This window comes from Perca flavescens, chromosome 1 (genome assembly GCF_004354835.1).
Source record: "Perca flavescens isolate YP-PL-M2 chromosome 1, PFLA_1.0, whole genome shotgun sequence".
Classification (NCBI taxonomy): domain Eukaryota; kingdom Metazoa; phylum Chordata; class Actinopteri; order Perciformes; family Percidae; genus Perca; species Perca flavescens.
Window position 1 is genome coordinate 4,512,046 of NC_041331.1, and position 24,969 is coordinate 4,537,014.

General features: G+C 40.1%; 1 long non-coding RNA gene across 1 annotated transcript; it reads left to right on the forward strand.

Annotated features, from left to right (window-relative positions):
* Positions 1-3,575: 3,575 nt before the first annotated feature.
* LOC114561198 (uncharacterized) lies at positions 3,576-19,227 on the forward strand. Its single transcript, XR_003693329.1, has 2 exons — positions 3,576-3,696; positions 18,470-19,227. It is a non-coding gene; the product is annotated as an uncharacterized LOC114561198 (long non-coding RNA).
* The last annotated feature ends 5,742 nt before the right edge of the window (positions 19,228-24,969 follow it).

The window sequence follows — 24,969 nt, forward strand, 5'->3', positions numbered from 1 at the left end:
GGGAGCTGTGGTAGGGTGGATGTGACAGTTTTAAAGAGTCTGAACATGTAAATCAAAAATAGTTTGGGCCTTAATGGATGTGTTTTAGCAGATCTTTCCCAGGCAAGGCCCCCCTCATCCTGCGTCCCTGCGACCCGCTTGCCTGTCTGGTGGGATGATGTTTACAATAATGGGGAGAGGCAGTCCAATTTCACCCAACACGGCAGGCACGGCAGCCACCTCTCTCCGCGGCCCCTGCGCCACATTTGAAAAGAGATGAGATTGAAAACAACACTAACTTCATGTACAGGGCGACGTGGGACGAGGCAGAGTCGTGCCACAGACGAGCATCAGACACAATTTCACCTTGGCAGGGCGCTTGTCAAAATCAAGAAATATCACAGTTTGTTTCTTTGTCTCTTCCTCCTTTTCTCTCTTTCGCTACAACTGTATTTTCTACCCTTGGGGTGTCACTTACACATTCAAACACATTTTCATACTAACGGAAAAACACACACACACACACACACAGAGAAGGCCCAAATAGACTTTTTTAGATGCTTTTCAGCACACACACATAGACACACTGTATGGTCCTGAGGGAATGATGTGAAAAGACTGATACTTTCTCCCAATGCCAGTGTTTTCCTTTTCTTCTTTTGTTTGTCCTGGCATCTAGACTCCAGTGAAGAATGTGAGTTGGCTACTGTTACCTGTCCAAACATATACTGTCTGTCTGCTGCTTCCCGCAATGAACCCATCAACTCACACTTAAGCAATAAAATAGACTGAGATTATAAATCAATAAAATTGGGCCTCATTCACCAATATCTACCTACGGTTGTTTTCTTAAATTGGTTAAGAAAGTTCCTAAGAAAAGTCTACATCTGATTCAGACACCATATTTAGTAGCGTATATATATATATATATATATATATATATATATATATATATATATATATATATATATATATATATATAGGCCTAGCACAATGGCAATGCAAAGTGCTTTACAGAAGAGCAGAAGTGTAAGTGTAGTGTGTATTTAATAAAACAAACATTTAGTTATGTGTAAAATAATGAACATAATTAGTTACAAAATTATAAAGGAGAGAAATATTACATTTTAAATTAGAACGGACGAAAACGGTATAACTACCTATTTTGCGCAATCATGTCAGCTCTCAATTGTGCGTAAGAGTGCTCTTGCGTGTGCGTAGATTCTGTTCTTACCTAAGAACAAATCCCAAATGAGAAAATCTTCGTGAAAACTGCGTAAGTGGGGTTTAAGAACAAATTGAATGTTTGGTGAATGAGGCCCATTGTCCTTGAGGAGAAGTTGCAATACGTCATAAAAACAACTGACCAGTCATTTCTTCCAGTGCAAAGTTTTACTTATGCGTTGATTTTATGGTGTGGAAGTGCATTAATGAGGTACTTATTTTGGTTGGCCGCGTGGCTTGAGTGATGCAAGGTGACAGCAGAGGACACGAGCTGGACGTGAGGATGAGCAAGGTGTCAATGAAGGACTGGGAGACACAGCGAGTTGCACACTGAGTGACACAAGCTGACCTTGCAATGTTTTTCACTGATGCACTTTCCAACATGGTTTTACTAGTGTGTGTGTGTGTATGTGTGTGTGTGTGTGTGTGAACTCTGTGTGTTCATAACCTGTTAGTAATGGCCACTTAAAATTGAAAGAACCCAACCAGGAGACAACAATGCAATTGGGCAATACAGAAGGAACACATTACAATACTATATAAGCAGGGTTTGATTTGGTTGTTAAAGGTGCAATCCACAGAGTTAACATGGAAGACATGGGTATTTACCAGGCAAGGAGGGTCCAATAAAATTGCATATATTAGTTGTAGATACACTATTTGGGGCGCATGACCCATACTAAAGACTAAAGTCAAGTTATCTACATCTAATTTATATATATTGTGGCAAACCAGGGGTAACAGCAAAGCCAATCCGGCAAAGGGGGCGGATCCCCAAGCTTAGATTGGGGGAGGTGATAGAGGGAATGTATTATCCAGTTCAGGGGCGTTTCTCAATACCAAGAATGCAAACTACGGACTTGTGTTCTTGGGGAGAGCGTTCTTGCTGGTTGTTCTTGGAAGAATTAGAACACAGAAAACGCTGTTAACAGTTTGAGACGATGCGTTCTTCCTGTTATCGCTCAACACTCCCAGCACAGAGGCTACCTGCAAGGCTCCAAAATACCAGCTAGAAATAAAAACCACAACAATATAACCACTTTGTATTAAAACAATCTCCGGACAAGAAAACATCATAATGCTACAACTATTGCAATAATATTGAAAAATAAAACTAATTGAGCTTTAATTTTATTGTTTATGGTTTAGCTCAAACACCCCTTACTCATTCAAAAGAGTGGAACGCGATCCCTACTATTATTAGCATATAAGTTTAAGTCAGTTTAAATTAAACAAATAAATAGGCATATGCACTGGTGTGTCCTATGTGTTCCTATTAGTGTTATGTGGAATTATCATTTCTATATTATTGTAGTGCACTGTATATGCCCAGGGAGATGGAAATTAGAAATTCAAATTATAAAGGTTGGTGTCTCCCCTTTAGTCTACATAACATCAACGTCATATTTCTGGGTGGATAAACTCAGCATGTTACCACTTTATGTACAACTGTTCATTTATCATGAAGACTGAAACTCAATTCTAATAAATCAGAAAACAAATACACCAAAAATATGAACTAACTACAAAATATAATGTAGGCTATAGCATATGGCATAATTTAAATTCCCCCGAAAAGAAACGGGTGTATCTTATAGACTAATAATATACAGTCTATCTATGGTATATCTCTCCTCTGCCTGCTGCGCTGTGTGTGTGTGTGTGTGCGCTTGTTGAGTTTAACTCCGAAAAGACAGTTAACCACATGTGTTGTGATATTTACACAAACAATCCGAAACGGCGAAATAAAAGCCTCTTATTTACGGGACCGGTCTAAAAGACCTCCGTCTTACAGCAGGATCTCCGAGTGGGTCTGTCCGAGCGCCGAGTAAGCGGCCCTGGCAGGCGTAAGCTGGCGGCCGCATCATTTTATGGAGCTCCGAAAACTCCGAAAACTTTGGAGCAAATTGTCAATTCGGCAAAGATTTTCGCAAGACTGCCTATATTCGAAATATAAACCTATATGGCTATGTAGGCCTACTGGAAATCCAACCATCATTGAATGCCGAAATGAATGTTGGGATACAGGTGCTGCGAAGTTCATACAAGTTACTAACCGATGTATCCTCGGTAAATGGGCGTGTCAAGAATACATCCGGGAATTTTAAATGTTCTTGGCGAAATGGGAACTTGTGTATTGGGACAGTACTTTGGCAACACGAAATGACGTTTCACAGGGACACAAGAACACGAGTCAATAGAAGAACACATATTGGGAAACGCCCCATATGTTGGAGCCACTGGGCACATGGCATAGGCTACACCTGCAGCCCATCAGGTAATCAGGCACTGGTCACACCTGCAGCCCATCAGGTAATCAGGGGACGCATTTCCTGAGCCAGCGCCATGCAGCAGGGGGGAGAAGTCTGGAAAAAAGGACCAAGCAGTCAAAACCACCAGCGCTTCCACTAAGAGCCTGGGAAGAAGATCATCTGACCATGAAAAGCATCCATAGCTCCCTCACCATTGGGGAGAAGAGATGTCCCCGCAGAGGTAAAGGAAAAAGATTCACCTTTCTCCCTGCTCTACCCATGGATATATTATAAGCCCTGGATACAGCATTTGAGGCAAAGCCCCGCTCATTCCTATGAGAGTTGCTTAGCGGTGCATACGGCAAAAAAGTTTCTAAGCTTTTGGGTTTACTTCCGCGATATGCAGCCCACTGAATATGTGCAGTAGTGTTTCTCCAGCTGGCCCCGCCTGTCAGCCCATAGACTTGACATTGTGGTGACATCAAAGGTTTTTAAATCACTTTTCTCGGTCTTTTCAAATATTAAAAAGTCCATGAATTAAAAGATCAAAATAGAAAACGTCATAATCAGCCTTGTTTGCAGTTTGAGGTTTTCTGGCAGCAGTTTTACATCCATCTTTTACAATGGTGGCCTATGGGGAAAATCCTTTCAGGGCCGCAGGGGGATTTTTTTTCGTTGAAATACTGCGAGTGGCCACTGAAAACAATTAGCGGAAAAGGCTGAGCAATCTTTCTTGGGGGCTGGGTCTACCCCACAGGGTAGTGGAACAGCCCTGCCTTGAGAGAAGACTACAGGCAAAAGGATTTCGGATGGTAATTCTTAAGTTTGACCCACTCCCCTTTCCCTTACATTATTTCTTAAAGTACACTTTATGTTCCAAGTTAACCTGAGTCTCATATTGTATTGTGAAATTTGCTTCTAAGTCCCCTGGACCTGACTCTATCTATCTATCTATCTATCTATCTATCTATCTATCTATCTATCTATCTATCTATCTATCTATCTATCTCTGCAAACTTCACAACAGTTCTCTTCATGTCAGGAATTGCAGTCGTGGGTGTACTGCATGAACAGGAGGAGGCTGAGCACACAGCCCTGGGGAGCTCCATTGTTCAACACTAGAGTGGTGAAGGTGTGACCGCCAATCCAAACTGACAGGGGACTGCTTGTTAGGAAGTCCTATATCCAGTTGCAGAGTGTGAAGTCAAGCCCAGAGTGTTTAGTTTGCCAATCAGTTCCATGGGGGATATTGCATTGAAGCTAAAATAAACAACCAACTTTCCTTTTTAAAGTGCTGGAGAACCAGTATCTTAAAGCACTTTATCAGAATGGGGGTGAGTGCCACAGGGCGGTAGTCATTTAAATGACACACTGCAGACTTTTTCAGGTACAGGGACGATGGTGGCTGCATTGTAACAGGTGGGAACACTCTCCTGTAACAGTGATATGTTAAACCTATCAGCGATGGCATCAACTATGTGGTTGACACATGTTCTTAGTACAGGGCCAGAAATGTATGCCGCTTTACTCCTATTCACTGCCATCAGTGTTACTTACATATGCTGTGGATACTGACAGTGGTCCGTCCTCTGGAGGCGAGGAAGACTTGACAGCTGCCTCTTTGTTCAGGTGATCAAAGCGAGCATTGAAGGTGTTAAGCTCATCTGGGAATTTGGCCTTACAAATAATGGGGGCGCACCTGCTTTTGTAGACTGTGATATTCTTGATCGCCTTCCACATTTTTGTTGGTGTTGAGGTCTTTCTCCAGTCTCTCCTGATGCCTCTGCTTTGCCTCCTTAATGCCAGCTTTCTATCTCAATCTGGTGGTGTTGTATGCTTCCTCGTCATCTGACCAAAAGGCAGTTTTTAGGCTCTGGTTGGGCCGTCACCCCTTCATTCATTCAAGGCTTTCTGGTCGGTTAATGATATTATTGTCTTTGTGATCACCACAATGTATGATGTTACTGTGGTTCTCCTGGGTGGCAGCATTTCCCAACCTGTGCCTCTGAACCTGTGCCAAAAGCAGGGACACGTGATCTGATTGTCCAAAGTGGGGGCAGGGTAGTGATTTGCAGCTGCAGGAATCTTTGTGTAAACATGGTTCAGGTTATGGCTTCCCCTGGTGGTGATGTGGACATGCAGGTGGAATTTAGATAAAACATTCCTGAGGTCCGTTTGATTAAAATCAACAGCAACAATAAAATAACATGCAAATGTTTTTCCATGCGACTGCTGACGATCTCATACAATTCCTTTCTGGTGCCACCCTGGTCTTGCATTGGCAGAGCTATCTCAGTGCTGTTGCTGTGGAGTAAGGTCTGGCTACATCACACATACATTCTGGGATAGGAGAAGGGGAAAAAAAACTGGTTTGTTTGCATTTCTTTAAACCAATTGCAATCTACTTGGGAGGCAGTAAGCTCTGGACACAGCAACGGTGGCTCTGCAAAATATTCTTGGAAGGAACTTGTTTTGGTGGAACATTTGCACCCCCAAAAGAAAACGCCACATAAAATATTAAATTAAGTTCATTGTTCACACAATACAGTAACCTTCTTAATAGCGTATCCCTGTGCGTACTTCGTCCACAGAATTCCCGCTAATCGCTCCCAAAATGTAAACGCCCTAAACATATTCATTCCCCGAAAGATCCATGCAGGCCTGCCTTGTTGCACAATCCAAATTTTCTTCAAAACTTGCCATTTTCAGCATGAAGTGTGCTAGCTCGAAGTTTGTTGTTTCTTCTTGAAGCAAGGGGATTATGAGAACAGCAACACACAGAGTGGAATGTGGATGTCAGTCTTTATCCCGGAAATTGGGTTGATTCGGACTAGTGCCCCCTAATACATAGGAGGGAATGGAATTTTGTCTGTTATGTTCACCTCAGCAAATTATTCCTTTTTTTATTAATTGGGTGGACCAACCATTTAACGTTCAAGATATACAGGACAACAGCAAGATAATACATAATAACGCACGCATATATGACATGGTTATTCACATGAGCAATATTGTACAGACATTTACACAAGTAGAGGAATAATCAATGGCACTGTTGGCAAGACGGCAACAGAAGTTAAACTGGCACATGAGTTAAACATGGTAAATGCGTTTCAAGGCCCCCGCTGCAGCAGCGGGTGTTAAACCCTTGACAATGCCACCCCATCAGACAACCCTCCCTCCCCTCCCTTAAGTGTCCTCATATCTTTTCCCCCTGACCCCGCTACCCTTGTATTGTGACCATGCACACTCTGTACTCACCTTCATAAATAAGGTCAGTGCAGACAAAGAGAGGAGATGTTAGGGTAGAAAATCCCATCAGAGGAATAAAACTTGGGTATTTTTGTACGTGTGTTGGAAACCGTATTGCGTGAAGGGTCAAGCACCCTTAATTTTTGCTCTGATCTCGTGGGCATGTGGAGAACGATGAAAGGAGAGAAAGAGAAGTTAATTTTATTATGGAGAAAAGGAGAATGAGGGCAAGGATTTCTCTGACGAGTGGGGAAGAATGAAAAGGTTAATTGGGCTATTATCCGGCTGTCTTTTTCGAGGGATTTATAAGATGTCCTGGACTCGCACTCACTTTCTCTCATTCTGTTTGAGACATGTGCTTGCGCGCACACACAAGTGCACACTACCTCACACTAGTCTACATATGCACACACAGTTTTCATCAGAATTCAAACAATAAAAAAAAATACGAAAATAAAATATTAAAGATAAAAATAAAATATGGGGCTGTGAAAATGTGTATATGTTCATGTTTGCTTTACACCATATGCACACGTTTTAGGAGCAGAATAAGCTGAGTGTGATGTTGCAATGTCACAAAGAAGAACGCTCGGGAAAGAATTTGGGCGACATGTTAGCCGAAGAGTACACCACTTTGGAAATAGTTACAGCATTTAACCACACGTTTACATTAATCAATATTTTACACTTCTCTTTGTGTATGAAATGAAAACAAACGTAAAACAATGTGTTAAAGTGAGCTTTAGAGATGCTATACAGCATTTTTTTTTTCTTACTTTCAGAGTCAGGCTAGCTGGTTCCTTCGGCCTCCAGTCTTTATGCTTAACTAGGCTAATCACATCCAGATCCATAATTAACAGACATGAGATTGATAGACCTATTGAATTTCTCACGTAAAGTTTGCAAAAAGAACCCCCTTTTTTCCAAATTGTAGATCATAGATACAAAAAATTTAAATCAGGATTGCGCGCCACATCATGCCCGCTGGCCCCATTTTTTTTTTTTTTACATTTAATTGTATGGTATTTTATTTAACAAAGTATTGTATTTCATAAATAAAAAAATTCTTTCAGTATGTTTTTGCTATCCATGTGTTCCAGGTTGTGCACGAAAGGACTCCTGTGCACGTTCCTGAGCAAGCTGAAGGTACAGATACAATCGGCTTTATTGTACGTTGTACAACTTTCTTCGGTGAAGCCAGCTTTTCCACTCCACCGATGATTGAGCGCGCTCATCACACTCCTGGAGACCCATACTGGCAAAGTTTCTCCACTTTCCGGACAAACTTAAAATACTCCGCCTCGCTCGTGAGAAAAGGGAGTTGATGTAGCAAGGCTCTAGAGTGTTCATTTATCCTGACTTCAGCCACGGTTTGACGCAGAAACGCCGCCTATTTGACCCGATGAAAAAGAAACTGCGTGAGATGGGGGATCCGCTACGCGCTGTTGTATCCAGCTACCTTCAGGATCCACATCGGTGATGAAGCTCACCTCTGCAACTCTCCGGACGAAGTGGAGGTGCTCATTCGGGATGTCCAGATGAAGTCTGCCTAGTTCGGGTCTGTCCTGATTTGCATTTCTCCTTATACTTATTATACTACTAACTTTGTAACTCTCCTATCCTGCATTCAATTCCTGAATCTTTATTTGCCGTAAACTGTGGTGCTTTGCGACTTGACGCATGCCTTCACCAACGACTTTTTTTATTTTTTATTAGCAGACTGAGACTCTGATCTTTTTCTTTTCTTTCGTTTCATATCTTTTGTTAATGTTTTTGCATGTTTACTTGTCTGTTTTTGTAGAGTGTTTGTGTGTATATGGTTTTGTGTGTGTGTTGACTCCCATGGCGCTCACCCACTTTTTTTTATTTTGCAATATGTACTCACATAGATCTCTTCACTAGTCACTGTATTTTAATTTATTTTTTTCTCTGATAAATATGGGTAAAGGTCTTTACATTATGCACCTGAATATTAGAAGTCTACTCCCCAAAATCGACCAACTACGAGCGTGGCTGACCTATAATAATCCAAATATTATTACGTTATCTGAAACTTGGCTTACCAGCAACATCTCTGACGCCGATATTAGTATAGACAACTATAAACTGTTTAGATCGGACAGAAGCACGAGGGGAGGTGGAGTAGCCACTTATGTACTATCAAATTTAAATTCTCAACTTATGGTTCCTAATGAGATTCCTGTAAATTTTGAAGGATTATTTATTAAAATCACTCTTCATGAAAACAAGCAGTTAATTATTGGAAATATTTATAGAACGCCTAACTCTCCCAAACTTGAATCAATTAAAAATATTATTTCTACTGCATCTTCCTTAGTTTCTAATACGGAAATGATATTGATGGGTGACTTTAACATTAATTGGCTTCATCAGCACTTACTGAAAGAAATATGATTAATAGCTTAAACTTGACTCAACTTATAACTGAGCCCACAAGACTTACTCTTACCTCTAAATCTCTTTTGGATTGGGCCCTAGTTTCTCACCCTGAACAAATAATTAAATCTGGGGTTCTACCAGACTGTTTTAGTGATCACCACATGATTTATTGTATTTGGAAAATTATGAAGCCACGTCTCCCTCCTAAATTTATCAAGATAAGGCCAACTAAATTCTTCAATAGTGACCAATTTATTGATGATTTGCAACAAATTAATTGGTACAGGCTCAATTTAATTCCATTTATTGATGATTCATGGAATTTTCTATATACTGAGCTTCAGAATGTTATAAACAAGCATGCTCCTTGGACCACGGTTAAAGTTAAAGGTAGTCACTTACCGTGGGTAAATGGAGACCTTATTAATCTCTTTAAACAGAGGGATAGGGCTTGGTACAAATTTCGACGTACAAAATACACTGCTGATTGGGAAGAATACAAACGATTAAGGAACATTTGTACTATGCAAACGAGAAACTCCAAATTATTTCAGAAATTGTCTAACGAATGATTTTAAAAAATCCACGACGATTCTGGAAGCAGGTTAATAAAGTACTTGGGAGATCTGGGCGGGCTACAACTAATTTGAATCTGAATAATGAAAGTATAGATGATCCAGCTACCATTGCTAATGCTTTTAGTATGCATTTTTCCCTAGCACCACAAATACAAACTTCTACTTTTTAACTTGATCCGGTCCATTGTTCCCAGTCAGGCAGTTCTTTTTTATTTACAGAGGTCGGTCCAGCTGATGTGCAAAGGGCCATAAGTGAACTGTCCTCAATCAGTGGTGCTGGTCCAGATGGCATTGAGAATAAATTTATCAAAATTGGTTCTCATGTACTTGCAGTGCCATTGGCCTCACTTTTCAATTTGTCGTTCTCTTCTTGTAAATTTCCCTTAGCCTGGAAATGTGCCAAAGTTATCCCACTTCACAAGGGTGGCGATCCTGAAAATATTAATAACTACAGACCCATCTCAATCATCAATAGTGTTGTAAAAGTTTTTGAGAAAATAATCTTTTTCCAGTTATCGAATTATTTATCTGACAATAACCTATTATCTCAATGCCAATCTGGATTCAGAAAATATTTTTCTACTACTACAGCACTTCTAAAATTTACTAATGATGTGTTTTCGAGTTTTGATAATCGTATGTCTACAGGTGCATTATTTTTAGATCTTGCTAAAGCATTTGACTTAGTTGATCATTATCTACTCTTAGACAAATTGTACTCTGTTGGTCTGTCTACTTCTCCTTTGCTTTGGTTCAATTCTTATTTGCACAATCGTCGTCAGTGTGTGTCCTTTGGGGGCAGCATTTCTAATTTCACTGGCATTGACAGAGGAATTCCTCAAGGTTCCTCTCTCGGGCCTTTACTTTTCTCGATATTTATCAATGATCTTCCGCGTAGCTGCACTGAATGCAATATTCAACTTTATGCTGATGACACGGTCATTTATTGTTCCAAACCTCATATTTATGATCAGTACTACATTACAAAATGGTTTTGATTCTGTCCAGCGGTGACTATTGTCCAACAAGCTTCTACTTAATAAATCAAAATCATATGCAAAGCTTTTTCAAACAAAGCTGAATCTTTTATTTGAAAATTCACTAAAAAATTAAATTTCTTGATCAAACTCCCATAAAACCTACTAGGCAGGTCAAGTATCTTGGCCTTTGGCTTGACTCTGATCTTTCCTTTAGCACTAATGTACATAATATAACCAATAAGCTCAACTGCTCACTTAGAATTTTATACCAATCAATTAACTGTTTTAAGAAAAAGAATTATTTCTCACCTTTTATTGCCAATTTTGAATTATGCCGATATTGTATATCAAAATACTACAGCCTCCTGCCTTCAGTCTCTTAACACTGCCTACAATAGCCTGTGTAGATTTATTCTCCGCTGCCCCTACAGAACACACCACTGTGAAATGTACCATCAACTGTCCTGGCTGACTCTACCAGATAGATGGCATTTTCATAGGTTACAATTTATTTTTAAATGTATTTATAAGGACTATCCTTCCTATTTAAAACAATATCTAATCTTATTTAGTTCATTTTATAACTTGCGACACAATAACCAAATTTATTTTCTCATTCCTATAAATAAAGAAATAGGAAGATATGCATTTCAACATAAAGCACCTTATGAGTGGAATAACCTTCCAATTTCAATTCGTTCTTTGACTTCCTTTCCAATGTTTAAAAATGCCCTAGCTCAATATCTTCAGAATATATGCAATTGTTATTCATTTTTATTTATTTTTAATTTCTTTTTAATTTTTTGTGATCTATGTGCTGGTTTGAGTGTACAGGTCAGGACAGATGCCGGGGCATTATTGGTGGCAACTACTTCACTACGGCTCTAGAGTGGTTACCACTGATAGAGTTGATACCCTTAAACGGGACTAAATGAAACCTTTTTTAAGCATGGTACATTGTACATATATATTTTATATTTCACATAGTTTATGTGTTTACTTTGTTGAGGGATGAGTGAGCAACCTTTGGAGAGTCTTGTATGAGTGAATGTCTTGTTTGTATAAGTTATGTATTATATATTTTTACACTTACTATTATTGTAAAGTAAGTTGTTGTTGTTTTTTATTGTTGGTTTGTTTTTGTGTTTTGTTTTTTGTTTTCTGTTTTCTGTTTGTCGGCCGCTGTAAGGTCACTGTTAATTTTTGTACCTGAACTAGAGGACCCCCTCGAAAATGAGATGGTTCATCTCAAGGGGTTTCTCCTCTTCAATAAATAAATGTCAAACTAAACATGCTCTGCAGGTCCATGGATTGTAATGTCATTCTCTATGGGCCCAAATGCAACGCAACTTTGTTGGTCTATGCGCCTGATGAGCAACTTTAATTGGAATGAAACCACCAGAGGATGCTATCCAAGTTTCATAACCATTGATTATTCAGTGTGTATGCAGGGCAGTAACCTGATGCAAAGACCATATGTCTCAATGTTTCTCCAATGAGAATGTGATACAGTAACTTAAGGTAAAAAGGCAACAGTCTCTGCTGCTCTGTGCCCTGAATGTAACAGGGTCATGCCTCTTCACTTTAGGTTGTCAAAATATATGGGAAATAACGGAAATCCCCATATGTATGTAGCCTAGATGAAGTAAAAGGAATTAAATTCCAACAAAGCATACAACAGTTCAGGATTGTCTGTTTCTGGAAGTTATCTTTATCAGTTAATCAAGTTTTATCTGTTTCCTCACTTATCTCCTCCAGTCAATATAGTTAGATTACTTCCTGATCATGCCAACAATTTACTACTGAACACATCTAAATGTAAAGTCACCTTACAAAGAAAGATCTTCATGTAACCTTGGTATGAACTCAAGTGTTTCATTGATGCTATCACATTGATACAACGCCGGTCTTATCAGTGGCTAAGTGATCATGCAAATAGACCTGATCAATGAGGACCTTCTCTGTTGAGAGGACAGCACCAGAATGAATGAGGGTGAATTAACAAATGAATACATGTATAGTAATGGAAATATAATATGGCAAGTACATGCGCAATTGTTACTGAGACTGAACCAACGAGCGACCCCTTTCACATAACCCCTAGATTCCACCAGGCATGTCTGATCCATGTCGTTCATAACTAGACTAAATGGAAGAAACTATTTGTACACACAGTATTGCTAAGAAAGGTAATGCACTGTAATGCCGACCATCGCTGTAATTTCGTAAGATAGCATGCAAATTATTGTGCATCATTTTTCACACGATATCATACGAACCCGTTGATGAGAATGCATTGAACAGAGTACTGTGGTATTGCTACCTTTACTTCAGTATAGGATCTGAGTACACACTAATACTTCCAGATACTGTATAACAGCAACTAAATAATTTGTTATGGGCATCTGCAAATTTAAGATAGATAACTAACCTGCTCATGTATGGAATCACTTGTGAGGCTTTGCAAACACTGTAGCAGTATTACCCATAGTACAATCTGTCTTTCCACCCACCTGTGAGCTGATGCACGCACACACACACACACACACACACACACACACACACACACACACACACACACACACACCGAACATCACAATTATTTCTTTACTTACTTATTTGCTTACTTACTTCAGAGAGAGAATGGAAGCTGAGGGCAGTACTCTGCCCCTGAGAGTGGCCCCTTGATTAGCAACCACTCATTTGTGATGTTCTCTGGCAAATCAGCGGCCATTCACGTGACAAAGAATGCCGCTGAAAAAATGAACAGCTGTCACCGTGTGATGTGTTAATTTCCTGACAGTCTCTGCGCTGAAACCAATTACTGATTTAAGGGCAGGGAGAGAGAGAGACCCTCTGCACACACTCATTAGGCTCCTTCAGGACTAAAAGGATAAAAGCAAAACAAGGAGACAAAGAGAGCGAGAGGAAGAAAGGAAGGAATAGAGACTTTCACACTTGCTGTCAGCCAAAACTGTATGTACAAAATGTCACTTTGGAAATAATTGAAAACAAAGCTTCGAGAGCCTTCGTCTTCTAAGGATCACATGTTAGTGAAATTATGTTTGTCTTTTTGATGGAAGAATAGAAATTTACTTAGCACAATAAGATTGTGTAATCTCAGTAGTTTGTTTCCTATTATCACTTCTTATTTTAGAGTTTGAACAATATGCTTGTGTTTTTCCTGTCCATGCATACTGTTTTCATGAGCCATTTGTACCTATAGCTACGCAAAGTAATGCACTGTAATTCTTATATTACATGTATGTATTACTGTATGCACCACTTTGACTGCCGCTGTACAAGACCACAAAAATCTGCATAGGGAGGAGGTCCCCGTGATGGATGTGGCCAAATCACTCGGGGGGGGGGGGGCGGAGTTTTCATCCTGGAAGAAGTTAAGGGGAAAACACAAGTCACCCAGGAAATGAGTGTTTGGCTACGTTCAGACTGCAGGCAAAAGTGGCCCAAACCTTTTGGGGTCAAGTGACCAGGTCAGACTTCTTCAGAAGTAGTGTGAACACTCAAATCTAACCCAGATCAGATTTTTTCAAATCGGCTTTAGACCACTTCCATATGTGGTCCTTAATCGGACCAGGTCTGATTTTATTTAGTTTTTTTCTATGCGGCAGCAGCGTGAACAACCAAGGCGGATTTTATGTGACTTTTACTTAAATCTACATCGATATTTGTTACAATTATGTGCCAGCGGGTGTTAGCACTAAACACAGACAGTAAAATTAAAAACTCTGCATCCACACAGACCTAAATAGTGAATTTGCAGCCATAAGCCTGCAAAAGGCCAAAATAGCCAATTTGTCTCTCTTTTTCATCATTCTTCTCCTCCTCAACACCTGCTCATTAATGTTACGGCTGCCATTACACAAACTTTTGGAATTAAAGTGAAAATACTTACTTCCTCCATAACCTCCCTAACTTTAGTGCAACAGCGTGCTGCGTCTGATGTCATTGTTATTGTTCTTTTGAGCATGCGGGTCACTTCGAAACCGCAAACGGTTCACACTGGAATCTGATATAGGCCACATTTTAAAAGGTCATGTGAACAGCCAAACAAAAAATCGGATCTGAGCAAAAAAAAAAATCTGAATTAAGCATTAACGCTTGTGGTGTGAATGTAGCCTTTATGTCCTGGAAGTGTTACTTAAGGCAGTGGTTCCCAACCTTTTTTCCTTGGCGCCCCCCTTACTCATGTCTAAGAAAAGCTGAGCCCCCCCGCCCTGCCGAAACTGAAGTTGAGGAAACTCTCGAGATAGAGCCTTACCTTCTTTTTTGATACAGAGTTATCAGCACCTTTTTTTTTATTTTTAAGCGAGAACAAAAACATATAGTTTTTATACCGACTTTTGTACACATTATAAATTCTAGTGTATTATCATAATTTTGTTTAAGATGTGCAAATATTTTTTTACCTCAACCTCAAACCAGATAAAGACTTGCACCCCCCTGTGATCTTTGCCGCCCCCCTGAGGGGTGCATGGACCCCAGGTTGGGAACCACTGACTTAAGGGGACCGGCTTTTTTGTAATCTTAAACAGTTGTTTTGTTGCCTTAACTGTTGCCTTAACTGTTGCCCTTCCAAAGTCACCTTTTTGTGGATAAATTCAACTGTCATGAGGCTGTCACGACCGTCATCCCACGGTGACCGGTAGCCAGCTCACAGTCATCTTTATGTGGCTAAACTTAACCATCACGTGACCAGTCGCAGTAATTTCATAAGATATCATACGAGTTGCTGCGCATACGTTTGCACACAATATCATACAAACCCTTTACTGAGAATGCATTGAACCATGAGAGCAATGGCCGTAGGCATATTCAACATACAGTAGGTGCTTTTTTTCAGAAAATGTTATATTTTACATGCAGCCAGTTTATCCTTGAACTCACTGTGATTTGTCAAAAGTGTTGAGCTTCTTCCTCATGAAACATTTCATTTTACTACAAAGTATTTTAGGCTTTTTTTATTTTTTTACATCCATGTTTACTTGCTCACAGTCTTCTTCGTCCCTGTCTTCTCTTTCCTTTGGCACATTGCTGCATATCTTATCATTACCTGTTGATCAGTCGAAAAGCCAGAGTAATGGCAATAAATACCAATACAGTCAACGACAAGTTCAACCCCTGTAAATATAGCAGTCTGGTAAAACTCAACCAAGCAGAAGACATTAAATTAAATATTTTTTTATACTAAAGATTTCAGCTTTAGGACCCTAGAACTTTAAACCAGCCGGCAGACGTCGTAATACACCAGGTCCATTCTGCTTTTGAAAATCTCTCTCTCATTGACAACCCCCATTACGCCCCTTCTGTGTTTCCCAGAGCCTCCCAGTCTTAGGGCCAATGGGGCGGCCATATCCCCTGTGGGCCTGCTTGTTCTCTGCTCCCTTCCAGCGGTGGAGATAATGTGAGAATATTTATTCACTGTCCTCCGTGACCCGCTGTGTGTGCGGAGTGCGATGCAGCTGTAAATTGGGACGGTGGTTAAGGGGGCTGCTGGGTTATTCCAACGACGGGCCCCGGCATCTTTAGAAACATGGCCCCAGGTCCGCGTCCCTATCCCTGCTCCCGCGCTCAGCCTAATCTGCTAATAATACCTTTGTCTAATGGTGTCAATGGCCATATATCACCCCAGGACTGAAGAGAGGGAGGGAGGTAGTGAGAGAAAGAGATAGTGCCTGCGATAGATTTAAATGCATGCTCTGTGACACGGCTGGAGATTAAGGTAATACATTCACCCAAAAAATGGCAATCTGAAAGTCACTAATAGAAAAATATATAGGCTAATATATCAAAAAAGATGATCGGGTTTTGGATGAGGTGAAAGCATTTTTTTCATTTTGTGGAATTTAAAATGGTACTGGATTATATTTTAAGAAACAATTGAGCACACAATTCAGCTTTAACATAAGACAATCCAAGTTTGTACTATATTATCAGAAAAGGCAATTTAATGTATGATCTACAGATTATATTAGAGGCTGATTAATTACTAGGTTGGTGCAAGGGGTGGCATAGAGGCTTATGGTAAGATGAGTTAAAAAAAAATCAACAGATAAATGTCTGACATTATGTGGAAAATAAAATAAAAAATCCAATCCTGCAGATTATGTTGTAAGAATGATCACAATTGCAAGCAGGTTATCAGGATCCGTTTGGCTTTTCCCCAACACTTCTGCTGCATTCAAGGGAAAACAACAACAACAACAAAACAGAACACCTAAGTCCGTCAAATTAAGAGCCATGAAAGCTGGCCCCCAAATCAAGTGTTCAAGTCCCTAACAAGGGTAGTCGTCACACGGCCACGGTCGCCAATTGCTTCCAAATGAAGGCGGATATTAATGAGGTCTTGATGGAGCTGGGCTTTTGTTGGAAAAGCCTTGATGTTGAGAGCTAAAACAAGACATTCTCATCAGCAGCCTTCCCCCAAGTCTTTAGAGATCAAATTATGTCTAGATATCAAGTAAATGAGTGACTTACACTTAATTTCACAAAGAAAAGAGGGTGTGAATAAAAAATAATTGATTCCTTGACTTTCTTACAAGACAGAGAATTGTAAAACAAACTCAGAAAGGAAGAACAAGTCTTTTCTTTGTTCATAAATAGATGATTATTTTTAATTTCCTTAGATGAAATGCAGAGTGTCTCCCATGAGATGCACTTGGCTAGTTATTGTGCAGAGCTCGATTATTTTATTTATACAATTGGGCTTGAATAAACAAACTTTATTTTTTTTTCCCCTGATAAACTGATTTAAAAGACAGAGAAAGGCAGCTGTTTGAAGTGTAAAACTGAACTTTTCTTGATAAATACAGGCCGGGTGACTAATGCCATTGCCTGCCTCTTAGATCCATTTGGCCGTATCTCGCACCCAGCGCAGCGCAAAGCCCGACGCGAGCGTCTTTGCTAGTTTAAGACCGACGCGGTTGTCAGTTTCCCATCCAGCACCCGTGTCGTTTAAATAGCAAATGCACCTGCACCCGTCTTTGTGCCCATGGGCGTGCTGGTCTTACAGGGAGGTGTGTTCAGGTGAATTCTGGGTGTATTGCTATCTTGAGGCAGTGGGAAGTGATTGCACCATTGACCAACAAAAACCTGGTCTAAAGTCAATAGCGCAGCATTTCATTGTTATTTCAACAGTGAATTAGTAAGTACATCTTTAGCAAAGATGTCTGTGTGTGTGTGTGTGTGTGTGTATATATATATATATATATATATATATATATATATATATATGTGTGTGTGTGTGTGTGTGTTTGTGTGTGTTTTACAAATATTTAAACACACGAGACAATTTTGTCTGACTTTGTCGAAGGTAAATAGCTCAATACATTTTTTTTTCTTTCAAATTTGCCTTTTTTTCATTTTCTGAAAATGTTTTTGCCCGCCAGCGACTGTATATCCCAATTGATGCATCATTATGTACTGTACATATCTATATCCATTGCAGAGAAATGACAAATGGGCAGTTGTGTTTTTATAATTAAAGCTATAGTTCAGTACAGGTCTGCTTTAACACAGCCTTTGCTCATATGATTCATTTATGTTTTCTCACAGCGCTATTAAACATCATTACACGAAACAACTGTTTCAAGCATAACTTGTATCATTCCTGCAGTATCGGATAATCACCTCATTATGTTTCTGTTTTTTAACTTTTTTTTTTTTTTTTTTACAACCTCCTGCGGCCAGTACTTAATCAACAAAAAAACGGGAGACTGTCACAAAAGTTTTGTTTCTTATAACCAGCACTGTGAATAACACAGCTTTTCTTATTAACCTACAGCTGCAGCTGGGCGAGGGGACGTATAACAGTGTGGACGGCGACAGTGACTGCTACCTCTGGACACCAGTGTGGGAGGACAGCTTGATCTTCAGGCTTCTCTATTGACTGGGACTGTGCAGCGGTTCTGGCTGGCTGCTTTCCTGAGGCTATAGTATTGACACCCAGGTTCTGGTTTGGATAGCAGGGTCGCAGGACTACGACTCTCCTCTTTTGATTAATTGAGCGCCAGCCTTGATTAATGATGCCTTTAGCCGCAATCTTCTTCTTGCTGTGGACTCAAAAACTTTTATGTAGCTACGCTGCAGGGGAAGGCTCCACGGAGAGGAGCCAGCATGAGGCCGCCGTCGAAGCTTATAACACTCTAGTCCAAATCGTGCTGCTTCTATTATTATTTTGTAATTTCTTAAACTGAGGTGGTAACATTGCTATTTCCCATTCCATGTAAAAGTTTTATTAATTGCTGGATTTTGATTGATTTTATTTGTTCAAATATTTCCAGTTTTGTCACGTGCACTCTGAGAAATATCTGTGTATTAACAGTTGTATGACTGTATATTTTAACATTTGTATCCGTCTGTTTATTTGCATTTCAAATTGCGTCACGGAACCTTTGTGCTCCGACAACATAGAGTTCCAATCGCAACAGCGTTATCGTAAATTATGAACCAGAGTGATTATTGACCAGAGTCAAAAGTGCTAAAAAAAGTGATTCAAAAGTGTCAAAAAAGCTTAAAATTAATTAAAGCTTTTTTTTGTAATTTTTTGAGTGGCTTCTTAGTCAGATTCTAACCCCTTTGTTCAATCACAAATATGTGCTCATTCATGTGTAATTACTTCCACCAACTAATCAAAGTATTCTCGTAAGCGTAGAATCTGCCATTCAGAATCATTCAGAATACATACGAGCAAGTCACCGCCATGTAGCGCCTCCATCTTTAAAATACATTAGCCAAAGAGGGACATACGTCCGCCTCTCGCGCTTTTACATTCAGTGGCACCGTGACGAATGCAAGGAGGAAGATTATACTCGCGACTGCTGGCAGATTTGAAAGCCTGTTGAAGATGAAGATGTAGCCTACGCTGTAAACATTTCCTTACACTATTAATCTCATACAATATACAGAATAACGATAGCACTGATACTCGTACTGGAAGCCATGTTAATTTTGGCATATGGCCACCGCAGGAGTTAAAACATTTTTTTTTTCTTTACTATGCATCTTGAGTTTCTTAAGTGTTTATGTAAAATGTTTTACTTAATTGGTTGACTGTGCCATTAGCGTGGTGTCATAGATGGTGTGTCTATACATATTGAATAGTAAAGTAAAAATACTCTATTGCAGAAATTTTTTTAACAAAGGGTCTGGGACCCTAAGGGGGTCCTCAGAGTTACTGAGGGCACCAAGTTGTTGTTTAATTATAAAAATAAAAAAAATTCCAAAAGATGAAATATGTCTGAAAATATACCTAAAAACAAGCCCAACCTATTATCAACAGCCATAACTCTCTAAACCTATTTGGTTTTTTCTTCTCCAATTTAAACATTGATGATAGGCTGACTGGCACAGATACAGTTAAGCTCAATGATTCACTGTGCTTGTATGTATGTTTAACATAATCAAATATGAATACATCAATTAGTGTTAGTGTTGTATGCACCATAACAAATGTATGTGTAAGGGGTCCCTACACTGTCTCTTCTTTCACCTAAGGGGTCCTTGGCCTTAAAAAATGTTGAAGACCCCTGCTCTACTGTGTTGTATATAATTATTTTTATGGATTTTATTGTTATTGTTTTTATTGAGCCAGAACAGGTACACTGCTCATTGTACTGTGTATGTGACAAATACATTTCAATTAGCTTTTTAGGTAGAATGGGAACATTGCCTGTTAAATACATTTCCGGAGCTATAGTCTAATGTGTGGTGTGATGCCCCTGCGGTGTCATTTTGGAGTTTTTCTGCTGTTGACATTGTGGACATTGTGTGTTTCTAACATGTGCCTCCAATCTTTAGGTTACTAATTAGAGTAACGCAGCTCACCTGGGCCTGGTGTGCTAGCCTGACAAGCCAGAACCACATCAAGATGTTGGGTCTGGGAACTCACCATTGGATGGGATCAATCCGAGGGGCGGGATAAACGGTTGTCTTTCAGATTCCCTCTGCACGCAATAGGATAGCGCTACAACCAACCACAGCATCGCTACAATAAGAGAACATGTTACAGGTGCATGTTAGCCTACTTTGGATGTCTTGTGAGCTAAACCTGGTAACGTTGCAATAAGAGTTTGTTGTAGCAACCAACGTAATAATAATTTAGGTTTATATAGCGCCTTTCATTAAACCCAAGGACGTTTTCCACAAGTACAGGAAGGACAAAAAGAAAATAGGCTAACACAAACACGGACTGAAAAGAAATACAAAAAAGGGGCGTTATTTGGACAGGGACGTTATTTAATGTGGTCTAATTTGGTTCAACCTGATTTAATAAAGTCTTGTTTGAACATTTAACATGGTGTTGTCTCCCTCTTTGTTGTTACCACGTGAGCCAGGTCATTTGACAGTGTACACATTTTTTTGCGAAAGACGTTTCCATGTATCATGCAGATGATGCATCTACCGTCTCACCCCCCAAACACACTCAAAAACAACAAACAAACAAACAAAATGCATTCAGTTCTAAATGTCCTGTAACGCCATTACATGGCTGTAGTGGTGCACATAATGCAGTGCAGCCGAGTCATCAGCTATAGTTCACTGAGTCACTAAAGACTCCATGTTATCCTTCGTGAAGTGGAAGCTCCACAAAGGAACTCTCCATCCCCCCCCCCCCTCGCCTTATTACTTGTTTTATAGTAAGCAGCTTGGGTCGGTACACCGGTGTGGGCTAATGCATGCAGTTTGCGGCAGCTGCAGCGCGGGACGGCAGACAGCCGATCACGGCGTGATTTATGACGCTGACCGCTGGCTGCGTTGTGCAGGCTAATGACACATACACTAAAGTCATTGATTTGTATGAATGCCCTCCGCTCTTCATCCATCACAATTTAATGTTGGAGTTTGCAATGCAGAAGTAGAGACGAGGAGGATAAAGGGAGAGGGGGGAGGGTAGTATCCCAAGGAGGAGGTGAAGCAGATGAAGAAGGGAGTCGAGGAGAGAAAATAGCGTAAGGGGTGGCGTAGACGCTGTGGAACAAGAGAAGCAGGTAGAACTGCAGAAGTGGAGTCTGGCTTCCCCCAAGGCCCAACAACCCCCCGCCCTCCCCTCTTCCTTCCTAAGTCATGAGTCATTTGCTGCTCCTCTAATATCTCCCCCCGTCCCCTCTGCTTTATGGAAATGGCCATGAATTGTGCACAGTGGACACTGTGCTCAATAAAGCAGATAATAGCAACAACAAGAAGCGCAACGCAAGAATTACCTTTAGTCTGCGGGAGAGAAAAAGAGAGGGAGGGATGCGAAAGGGGCTGATTCAGGAAGAGGAGAAAAGAACAAAAAGGGAGCGAGTTGAAAATGTAAAATGTATTACGAATCGTCTTGTATGGGGGCGCCTTGTATGGAGAAACCATTAAGGCTGAGTCCATACCGCAGCGGCCCCAGTCAGGTCCCGGTGCCCTTTGCTGCATGGAATTCCCTCTTTCTCCCCTCTTTCCTGTCTGTTGCTCAAAATCTAATAAACCAATACATCCTAAAACATTATAGTTACTTTATCAAATAATCGCAAAACGACACATACAACTGTTCTATTTACTGCCACATGGTGGCGGTTTAATATATTTTTTAACGTAAAGGGCGAACTTTTTTAAACTAAATGTGAAAATGGAACTAGCTACGTTAAAGCTATCGCTATTTTTTTATCAATCACATTCAAGCCATTTCCATGAAAATGACAAGATAATTTCCCCTTCTGAGGAGTCCATCATGTGTTTTTATCCTCCGTGTTACAACAGTGTGAACAAGCAGTGATGCGCGATCACCGAAGGCTTGTGCCATGTGGATGCGCCGGCAGTGTTGTTGTCCTCATGGGCTCAGAAACAGAAACAAATATTTGACAAACATCAGGGATTGGCTTAAAATGAATGATGTAAAACTAATTAAAAGATGAAATAACGCGATGTCACAGATTTCATTGCGTCACGGACTACGGTCCGTAAAAGGTAAAACTCGGTTGATTTCAAAATGACAATTGACTTTTGTTTCACACAGGACATGAATCCTCAGTCTCCTGAGTGAAGGTTACCTAGAATTTGGCGCTCTTTGTCACCTTACTTCGTTGTTTGCTCCTGCGTTAATTTCTACAGCCACGAGAGGGCACGGACCAACAAGAAACCTAATTGTCAGTCATTATGAGCTGCTTGTATACTCTACACATATGGTCCTTTTCTGGGTGCCAAAGAAATAATTTGTCTTGCATGTACTCATACAGACCAACTATCTCACTTTTCACTTACTATAATAAATGTAGTATCTAGTAAGTGTTAAAGTTCAGTATAACAGCTGTGTCATTTTCACTTTACCCTCCTACAGGAAGAAAGAAGTGTGCCTGTGTGTGTGCATGTAAATGAAGCCAGTTGTATGTGCAACGCATGTATCCTCCCTCTTTGTCAACCCTGCGTATCCCACTCTCAGTAAACACAATATGAGGGTGGGGGGTTTTTAACGCTGCACGTGTGCATGTCGCAGAGCAGGAAAGACCTTCCAGGAGGGGAACAAGATGGATGGTCTACTGGGCTGACTTCTCAACAGTTAAAAGCATGAGTCTGCCGCTTCAAAAAGTTCAACTCCATTGGAAAGAGCCGGTCCGTGACATATATACAAGAAAACCCCAAAAGAAAAGACACAAAACCAAGATTACTATGATTTTTAAAATCTAATAGAAGAAAGAAAACATGTTTTCTCAGTAACCTCTAATGGTATTTAGTCATTCAGATAGTTATGTTTTAGTTTGTCCATATTTTAAGATATCTGATTTCTGCAATACAATGAAGGTGAATGGAATTTAATTTGTAGTGCACACAATGTTAATGTTTTTTATTTTACATTTCACAGAAAGTTTCTTTCTACTGTAGAATCCACGTCTTGGTTACTCTGGATAATCCATATAACATTGCTGTTGTCAGATTTCACTAGGAAGACTTTCTACAATAGAAAAAGTCCCTTTGTGGAAACTGTGGCAGTGTGTGCTGTGGATTACCCTGAGTAATGGGAACAGAAAGGTGTTTTTTTAATAGTCATTGTTCAACTTTGTGTTTTCCCCTTAGTTTATTCCAGGGGCTCGAACTCCGCTCCTCCGCTTGAAAGCCCTGTATTTTAGGACCCATCTACCCACACCGACCTGGTGCAGATCTTGGTGGTGTTCCACAGCAGCAGCCAATGTGGTGCATACAATCATAAATACATGGAGTATATACGGGTGCATTACCTTTCATAGCTATACATGAATGGTTCATGAGAACAGCCGGCTCTCTATCTTTGTTTTCTCTTCACCATAGACATCTCACGCTCTCATGTGATGACATAGTGCAGATGGAGCCATGACTCATGGCTTACAGCACCGCTTTAATTACAGCAGATGTAAACAAGCCTGTCAGTTATGCTAATCCGAACCATAGCTAGTCGAAGGAGACAATAACAACAGATAAACAGGAGGAAGAGGACCAACTGGATACCTGCTTCTCAGACAGACCTGCCTCTCAAACCTTCACACGAACATCATGCAAAGCCCACTTGGAATGCTTTGTGTGTTTTTATTTTACCTCCAGTGCTTCCTCACAGGCTGGATCATTTGGACTGGGAACGTATACAACCTGTGTTGTCATCTATGACTGTGCACGCCATATTTACACTTAAAGTCAAGATAATCATATCTGGAGAAGTCCTGATGTCTCTTCTCTGACACATTCAATTGGTTCCATACTTAAAAGAAAGACATGTAGGAATCATTGCTGCAGGTTTTCTCTCCATGTTTTCTACTTTGGGTTTATAAGTAAATATGTAAATATGACATGCACCTGCTTTTCATCTGTCTGTTCATGTGTTTCTGCATTTACTTTCCATTTTTCATGTTGCCAATATGTCAACTGTAGCAGGGTCGTCTGATACATAGGGACCCTTCAGACTCTACTTTTTTAATCCCTACTAAACATGTGCCTTAACCTTCCTTTTTCCAGATGGAGTTACTAGTGCAGTGATTCGGACATTTTTTTTGTTTTTGGAGAGGATACACATCTGCCAGGAAATGAGCTTTTGTGGTGGTGGTACATGTATGTTACACCTGTTACACTCAGACAGACCTGCATTCAAGTGCTTTAATGGAAGTGCTTTTGCTGGAAATTTGTGGCACCTAGATTTTTTAAGTTTTCTCTGAGTTAAAGTGAAAGCATGATTTTTATATTATTTATGTTATTATGTTATGTTATGTTCAGGCAATTGGTGAAGGTTAGGGAAAGACCCTTGTTTTGGTCGGACGTTCAGAAGTAAAAAGTGACTTAAAGCATTTGTCA